The following is a 9,607-nucleotide window of genomic DNA, read 5'->3' as shown; positions in this document are numbered from 1 at the left end:
TGTGGCTGTGTGGCTGTGTGGCTGGGTAACTGGGTGGCTGTGTGGCTGTGTGGCTGGGGAACTGGGTGGCTGTGTGGCTGTGTGGCTGGGGAACTGGGTGGCTGATCCCTGGCATCTTCCTCTCCTTCTTTTCCCACTCTTCCTCTTCTCTGGAGCTTAGATTTCTCCTCCTATTTATTCTACCTGGCTATCCTGCCTATCCTTCTCCTGCCTTACTATTGACCGTTCAGCTCTTTATTAGATCAATCTAGTGCTTTAGGCAGACAAAGTAACACAGCTTCACAGAGTTAAACAGATGCAACATAACAGAATGCAACACATCTTTGCACCATGTAACACATCTTAAGCTAGCATTCCACAGCAGTCTCATGTAGCACAGGCTAGCCTCAATCTTACCATCCTGGTGTCTCTGACAAGGTCCTGAGTTATGCTGCGGTGACTGCTCCATAGCCAAAGGGGCCCTAGAGACACTAGTTTATCCCTAGTGTCTTCCATGGCATTCAGCTGTTTTCTCTGAGTCCACCCATGGGAAAGGTGGCTGAACCACACAATGCATTGTTCTCAGAACTTTCTGGAACAGAACCCTGCTTTGCCCTTGAGACTGTCCACAGACACATCTGTCCTCCTCTGCCACCCAGTCTCATCAAGCCTCTTCTGTCGGTCTGCTCAGAGGACGGCAGGAGCACAGCTTGAACTTTGAATTAGAGGAATTTTAGATCTCAGTGCTTCCACAGAAAGGTGTTTGCAGGTTGGTGACAATGGAAAGAGAGCCGAGTCGCTTTATACATCAGAAGTGGCTCTGTCCCGAGATCCTTGGCACACAGGTAAGCTTAAATTTCATATGGTTAGAGCAGTGTTCTTTTTTAAGATTGATTTTCTTGTTTCATGTAATATGCGCATGCCTGAGAACATATATGACACCACATATATGAGGGGCCAGCAGAAGTCAGAAGAGGCCGTCTAATCCCAGGCATCTGGAGTTAGTGTGTGTGGTGGTACGCTAACATATGGGTGCTGGGAATGGAACCTGGGTCTCCAGGGAGGCAGTAAGTGCTCTTAACTTTTTTAGCCATACTCTAGCTGGGGCAATTCTCTTTTTAGTGTGTAATGTACACAGATAATAAAGTAGAGGAGTAAATTCCTGGAGGACTTAGGAGGTGAATTCAGTTCCTGTATGATTTCACAGTTTCCTGTCATAAAACACAAGTGTTGAGAGGGGCTCATTGTAGCACAGGCTAGCCAAAAGTTCAGGCAATCCTCTTGCTTCAGGCTCCCAAGCACAAGGATGACAAATAAGAGCTATCACAGCCAACTAAGTTTTGAGGATTTTTGTTTTGTTTCGTTTCTTTTAAGGCAGATCTTACGGAGACTAGGCTGGCCTCTAACTTCCTAAGTACCTGCGAATGACCCTGATTTTCTAATCCTTCCGGGTCCCTGAGTGCTGGGATTACAGTTGCGTGCTTTATGTGGTATTAGAGACTGACCCTGGGCTTCCTGCATACAAGGAAGACTCCACAACTGTTAGCTCCAGTCCCTTTCCTTGCATGTATGACTGTGCCATATGCATGTCTAGTCTCTACAGAAGCCAGAAGAGCCTGTGGGATCCTTCAGAACTGGGGTTACATGAGCAGCCATGTGGGTGCAAGGCAAGTGCTGTACCACTGAGCTGGCTCTGTGGCAGTAACCCTCATACGTGCACTCAAGACAGACACACAGACACAACTCAGCTTGTAACTCTTCCAGTAAAGAACTGTTCTTTTGTTTTTCTGTTTTTGTGTTTTTTCATTACTGTGAGGTAAGTTCGCATCATAAGGCCAAGGCCTAGATCTTGCTACATAGCCCAAGGTGGCCTCAAGTTAGCAATCCTCCTGCCTTCACCCTCCAAATGAAGGAAGAGAGGGCAGGCATGTGCCACTCTACCCAGCCCAGCAAAGAGTGTCACTGTTACTGGCTATCGATGGAATCACGCGATGATCTTTCTCACCTTCTCTTTATAGGCTTTGAATTTTTCAGCTCTCTCTTTAAAAAAAAAAAGTGTATATATACCAAACTGTTTTTGTTTTTTTTTTTTTAAGATTTGTTTTATTTTGGGGGCTGGGACTAGAGAGATGGCACAGCAGTTAGGAGCACTGGCTGTCCTTCTAGAGGTCCTGAGTTTGATCCCCAGCAACCACGTGGTGGCTCACAATTAACCATAGTGGGATCTGAAGCCCTCTTTGTCATGCAGACATACATGCAGATAGAGCACTTACATATATAAAATAAATCTTTATACATAAATAATAAATATTTAATAAGAAAGATGTATTTTCTTTTTAATCGTGTATGTGGTGTGTGTGCGTGCATGCGTGCATGTGTATGTGTGTGTCATATGAGAGCCTGAGGGAGCAAGAAGTTGAGTTGCCTGGGCCCAGAGCTCCACACAGTTGTGAGCCAATGGATGTGGGTGCTGGGAATCGAACCCAGGTCTTCTTCAAGAACAAACGCTCTTAACCACAGAGCCATCTCTCCAACCACATGTTTTCTTTTTAATTAAAAAATCTTATTTTATGTGTGTGCATGTTTGTCTGCATGTATGTTTGTATATCACATACATAAATGGTGCCCACAGAAGCCAGAAGACATTGGAACCCTTAGGACTGAGCTATAAATTTTTATGAGCTGCCATGTGGGTAGTGAGTGAGAACCCAGCAGTCACTGCTCTCAGGCCTTCTCTCCCGGCCCCTCTCTTTTCTTTTTGTGACCTTTCAAAATCCTCACACTTGATGACTCTTTGTAGCATGATTAATAAAAAAAAAACCCAGAGACAGAAATTAGAGTTCAGCCCGAAAACCAGAAAAACAAAGCAGCCAAGCCACTAGAGAAGTTCACCTCTAGCAAGGCTGGCCAGCTGCAAACTAAGCAGTTAAGCCTCTCTCTCCTCCCATTTTATACTCCTAGTGCTGGGATCAAAGGCGTGTGACTCCCTAGGACTGGGATTAAAGGTGCGAGCCACCACCACCTGGATTTGTTTCTGCCTTGACTTGTGTATTCCAGGATGGCCTTGAACTCACAGAGGTCTGTCTGTCTTCCTCTCCCAAATCCTGGGACTAAAGGTGTGTGTCACCATTACCTGACCTCATAGTAGTACAAATATTATACCACTATAATTCTTAATATATATGCTGCAACCATCAGTTTAAAAGTTTTCCCTGTCATCAGAGAAAGCTGTAAGGTTAGACCTGTGTTAACTCCCACATATGAACACCCTGTTTTTCATTTGCCAGAGGGGAAGCTAGGAACCTTTAAGAATACTCAGAAAGCCAAGCATGGTGGTGTGTGTGAGCTTGTAATCCCAGGATTTGAGAATTTGGAGTTCAAAATCTTCTTCAGCTACATAGTAAGTTTGAGGCCAGCCTGAACTACATGAAACCTTGTCTCAAAAAATCTAAAACCAAGCCAGGCGATGGTGGCGCACGCCTTTAATCCCAGCACTCGGGAGGCAGAGGCAGGTGGATCTCTGTGAGTTCGAGACCAGCCTGGTCTACAGAGCTAGTTCCAGGACAGGCTCCAAAGCCACAGAGAAACCCTGTCTCGAAAAAAGAAAAAAAAAAAGAAAAAAAAATCTAAAACCAGCAAGATAGGTCAGTGAAGTGGGTAAATACATGCATCAAGCAAGCCAGACTACTCAAGTTCAAGCCCGGGAGCTAACGGTGGAAGAAGAGAACCCAATACTTAAGTTATCTTCTGACCTCCACATTCAAGCTAAGGCATACATATGCCCTCAACACAAACACACACACACACACACACTTTTTTTTTTTAAAGGCAAAACTCAGGAATATGTAGAAGCCGACCATGGTGATGCCTGTTATCCCAGCAATCAGGAGGCAGAAGCATGAAGATTACAAGTTCAAGGACAGCATAGGCTATACAAAAAGTCCAGGCCAGCTATGCCATCTAGTGAGACCCTGTCTCATCACCAGTCCATTCCAGAACAGCATATGTAGAAGGTACGAGAGCATCTAAGCTTTGTATGTATCAAACATTAGCAGTTCTGAGCACTGGTTCTTGGAGAAGCCCTGAGTTTGATTCCTAGCGTCCATCTGACAGTTTGCAACTCCAGGTCCTGGGGTTCCAATGTCCCCTTCTGACCTTCATGGGCCCCGGAATGGATGTGGTACACATACATGCATTTAGGCAAAATACATGTAAAATACAGTAAATCTAATTTTTTTCAGAGTTAGAGAATCATCACAGTTTGGTAGTTTTCATCAGAAGACAAATTGGATTTCCCTTGTTCCCAAGTGCTCTATTCTGAGGTTGGCTTGACAGGTGACCGTGGAGACTGAGCCGCTCCTCCACAGCCTGTGTTTGCACGACTGCACACCATGCCTTTCTGTCTGCTTACCCTTTGTCAAGGCGAGGCATTGGGGACGTTCCGGCAAATCAGTTGTCTATCACAGTCCACCATGGGACCTCCCTGGTGCCACTCTCCGCTGGGCAGCATTCCACAGCAGTGAGGAAAGTGTTTGTTTCAGAGGAGGAGACGCTGCCAGGGTGGTGACAAGCTATTGGAAGGCCTCTCTGCAGCCGGTGGCTGTAAAACTGCATTCTCTGACACTCAGAATGGCCAGGAAGCCAGTGGTCGCGGGCAGAGACTGCTTAACGAGGAGCCGTCGTTGTTGTCATGTGTTCAACAATGCTGAATGCTTTAGAGCAGCTATTCCAACCCATCCTAACAATAACCCTATCAGATCAGTAGGGATATCCTGGCGGCACAACATCCTACACGTCACGCTCACGAGACAAAGGCCAGCTCCCCCTAGTTGAAACCTGGGTGCTCCCTGGTAAGCACAAAGCACAGCTAAGTTGCATTGTTTTCAACCGATCATCATCGTTGAGCTTCTGTGGGCCAGGGGCTATGTGTCTTCCCTCAAGGGAAGACACGGACTCCACTGTCTATCATCAAAGCCCATTGCACCTGTAGTCAGCACCTGTCAGGGAGGTGGGGAGAGGAGACTGTGTTAGAGAGGTGGAGGGCGCATGTCTTGAAGTGTTAAATGGGATGCTGAGAATAACGAAGACACGATCCAGGCAGGGGCTACAGGATTTCTCCAGAGAATGACTGGGCAGAGAGTCAGCATTGGATAAGGCAGATGGTGGTGGAGGCCTGGGTTTGCCGTGCTCAGGAGTTCTGACTGTTCCTGCAACCCAGGAAGGAGGAGGAGACCCAGCTGGATGTGAGGCCAGACACCAAGGTTTTGTTGACCAGGGACAGTTATTAGTAATCATCTCTAAACTAATGTAATACTTATCCCTCAGAGAGAGTTTTGAATATTAGTGGGCTAATGTATGTAGAGGGTTTTGCCCAGGGCTTGACATACTGTATTGAATAGTGAAACAATATCTGTCTATTTATCACACACACACACACACACACACACACACACACACACACACACACACACATATATGAAGAGAGAGAAAGTTCTCACACTGAATATAGCACAGGCTGACCTCTAAATCAAGGTAATCTTGAATCACCTCCTGAAAACTGAATTATAGGTACAAGCCACCATAACAACCTCTTAGAAATCTTTCTCGTTTTGTTTTGTTTTGTTTTCAAGGCAGGAATTCTCTGTAGCTTTGGAGCCTGTCCTGAACTCGCTCTTGTAGACCAGGCTGGCCTCAAGAGATCTGCCTGCCTCTGCCTCCCGAGTGCTGGGATTAAAGGCGTGCGACCGCCCAGATTAAAAATAAACTTCTTAAAGGGCAATTTTGCTTGTTGTTGAGTCGTTGTATTTGTATGTGTTTATCTGTGAGAACATCTACTGTGTATGTGACTGTCTATCGTGTGAATCTGTGTCTGTGAGGTCTACTGTGCATGTGGTTGTATAGCATGAGCATCTGTTTCTGTGAGGACATCTACTGTGCATGGGACTGTATACCATGTGAATCTGTGTCTGTGTGTGCATCCACGGTGCATGTGACTGTATACCGTGTGAACCTGTGTCTGTGTGTACGTCCACGGTGCATGTGACTGTATACCGTGTGAACCTGTGTCTGTGTGTACGTCCACAGTACATGTGACTGTCTATTATGTGAATCTGTGTCTGTGTGAATGTGTCCCACCTATATGTGTGCTTCTGTGTCCTCCCAGGGACTCTAGAAGAGGAGTTATAGCTCCTGCAGCTACAGGGAGTTGTGAGCTGCCCTCCATGGCTGCTGCGAATTGAACTCGGGTCCTCTGGAAGAGCAGCAAGTGCATTTAGCCATCAAGCCATTTCTCTAGTCCCTGTAAAGACAGATTTCAGTTTATGGCAATACTAAGAGAGATACAGTGATGTCCTGTAAACCTCTTGCTTTACACATGTGTATATATGTGTGTGTGTGTGTATATATATATATATATATATACACATATATATATATATATATTGGTTTTGTCAACATGTGTCAACACCCGAGGTGCATTTGATACAAGTGATGAGCCTACTTTGACATATCATACTCACCTGAAACCTGCAGGCTCACTGTGGGTATTGCATATTTTATGGGTTTCCATAAATGTACAGTGACACATACAGTCACTATGTTACATATAGAGCAGTGACCCTAAAAATCCTGTGTTCTCACCCGAAGTCTGAGTTTTTGTTTGCCTGGTTCTGGTTTAAAGGATCTGTTTATTTTCTGTGTCGGGGTATTTTGTCCATGTATGTTATGTTATGTTATGTGTGTGTGGGTATTTTGTCCATGTATGTTATGTTGTGTGTGTGTGTGGGTATTTTGTCCATGTATGTTATGTTATGTGTGTGTGTGGGTATTTTGTCCATGTATGTTATGTTATGTGTGTGGGTATTTTGTCCATGTATGTTAGTACGGCAGGCCTGGTTCTCTCAGAGGCCAGAGAAGGCATCAGAGCCTTGGAACTGGAGTTTCAGTTGGTTCTGAGTCACCATGTGGGTACTGGGAATCAGACCCAGACCCTCTGGAAGAGCAGCCAGTACTCTTTAACAACTGACCCATCTTTTGGGGGTCTGCTTGGTTTTTGTTTGGTTTGTTTGGATATAAGGTCTCACAATGCGGCCCTGAAGCTCAGCCAGCCTGGAGCTCTAGCCGTATCTGCAGAAGTGTTTCTTTTCTTTTTGGTGTGTGTGTGTGTGTGTGTGTGTGTGTGTGTGTGTGTGTGTGTGTGTTGTTGGCTTGAGAAAGCCTTGCTCTGGAGCCCAGGCTGACCACTAACATTAGGTGATCTTTAGTCTTCCAAGTACTGGAGATTGCGGTCCCATGCCACTGACCAGCCCTTCTAATTAATATGAGTGGACTGGTATCAACATTTTATTTTTAAAACATTTTGTTTATTGTTATGATTAGTGTGTAGATGGATGGGTTTGTGGTGGTCAGAGGATGACTCTCAGAAGTCAGTTTGCGCCTTTCACAGTTGGTTCTGGGGACCAAACCCAGGTTGTCAGGCTTGGACCGCGAGCACGTCCACTCAGCTATCTCTCCAGCCTGGCATCAGGAGTTTTTAAATCTCCGTAGATCCAGGTGTGGTGGGGCACGCCTTTAATCCCAGTGCTTGAAAGGCAGTGGCGGGCATCTGATCTCTGAGTTAGGTGCCACCCTGGTCTACACAGTGAATTTCAGGACAGCCAGGGTAACACAGAGAGACCCTGTCTCAAAAAAAAAAAAAAGATCTTTCTTATAATTCTGGGCTGAGTATATATATCCATGGTAGAGCGCTATAATTCTGGTTGTATATATACATATATTTCATGGTAGAGCACTCGCTTAGTACACACCGGGTCCTGAGGTTGAGCCCCAGCAGGCACGCACATGTGCACACATGTCCATGAAGCCAGGTGACCTCAGTGTGAGGCTACTTTTGAGGACCTCTTAGATTAGTGTTGGCTGGGGCGAAGATTGCAGCAGAGCACTAGAAAAGCAGACACCTTAGGGACCAAGGTGAACAGCACCAGTTCAGTCACAGGTAAACACGAAAGTATGGTCGAACACCCGGGAGACATCCAAGAGGCCACGGCCACTGCATCCAGAACCATGGGTCCCAGAGGCTGAGGGAGAGACAGAAATGCCCAGGAGGAGTGGTGGCCATGGTGCAAAAGGCAGCGATCAGCCTGAGGTAAGGATTGAGGCCCACGTTGGTGATTGTTGGTGACTGGGAGGTGGCCTGGCTTTTGGGACGGACACCAGGTTCCAGCGGGAGCAGCTGGGAAAGAAAGTGAGGAAGCGCGAGCAGCTGGGAAGGAAGTTTGGGGTAAAAGCAAAGAATGCAGGAGCTGCAGGGGAGGAAGGGTGGAGGGCACCCGCTTGTTCTAGGCTGGAGTGGCATTATTGTAGTCTGAAGGGAAGGAAGGAGCCAGGCCAGAGGAAACCATCCAAAACACAGGGTAGGGAGGCGACCGCTGTTGGAGCCAGGGCTCGGAGACCGCCTGACTGACTGGGGCTTGCAGACCCTGGGTCAAACCCTGCTTCTGGGTTTCCAGAACGATAGGAGTCTTCTGCCTGAAAAGCCATCTGTGGTCATGCCTGAGATCCCACAGCAGCTTCCTGGAACATAGCTTTCTTCTCCCAACTGGGAAGGTGCCACCACCCCAGGGCAGAGGCCCAGAGAGACTGGGAGAGGGGTGTGTCTATGGCCCCTGCCTCACTGTCCTGGGAGGAAAACCTGGAGTCTTGCTCTCCACAAGCCAGTGGCTCCGTACCATGTAAGAGTCCAGCTGCAGCTATAGCCCCATGGTCTTTGCACAGCTCACCAGTCACATTTATTGTAAATTTTTATTTTTTAGACAGGGTCTCATGATGTAGTCCTGGCTGTGCTGGAACTCACTATGTAGAACAGGCTAGTTTCGAACTCATGGACATTCACCCGACGTTGCCTTCTGAGTGCAGGATTGAAGGTTGTGCCACCCCACCCACTCATTCTCACTTTTTAATTTCAAGATCCGTTCTGTAGCTGAGGCTGGCCTTGAACTCCTGATCCTCCTGCTAGAGTCTGGCACCGGACCAGTCACTCTGCCCAGCGCTTCCTTTTTGCTCGGAGGCCTCCTCTGCTTTCAGACACGGCTTCCATGCCCCTGCTTTTTGTCCCAATCCCCTTTCTGAATTTCCTTGTGTCCCTGAGGCTGGTCTCCTCCTCCTCATTCCCTGCAGACCGGATGTCCAGGCTTCACCTCCGTTCCTCTTCCAATCGTGTTCTGTCTCCCCAGGCTAGCTCATCTCGTCACACCGCTATTTCTTTATTTTTACTTTATCACATATATTAATAGTGCACAGCAGTGGGTTACCTCAGGACATTTTCACACTTGAATAGAATGTATCTTGGTTATATTTACCTCCATTGTCCTCTCTTGTTCCCCTACAACTTCCCCTGCTCCCAGGCCCCCTTCCTCTTTAAACAAGTCATTCTTCTGCTTGTGTGTGTGTGTGTGTGTGTGCTTGTGCATGAGTGAGACTGTGTGTGCGTGTGCATGAGTGTAAGTGTGCGTGAGTGTGAGAATGTGTGTGCGTGAGTGTGAGAATGTGTGTGCATGAGTGTGCTTGTGCATGTGTGAGACTGTGTGTGCGTGTGCATGAGTGTGAGTGTGCATGAGTGTGAGAGTGTGTG

Source organism: Microtus ochrogaster, unplaced genomic scaffold (genome assembly GCF_000317375.1).
Source record: "Microtus ochrogaster isolate Prairie Vole_2 unplaced genomic scaffold, MicOch1.0 UNK29, whole genome shotgun sequence".
Lineage (NCBI taxonomy): Eukaryota > Metazoa > Chordata > Mammalia > Rodentia > Cricetidae > Microtus > Microtus ochrogaster.
Note: the sequence above shows the minus strand (reverse complement) of the source record.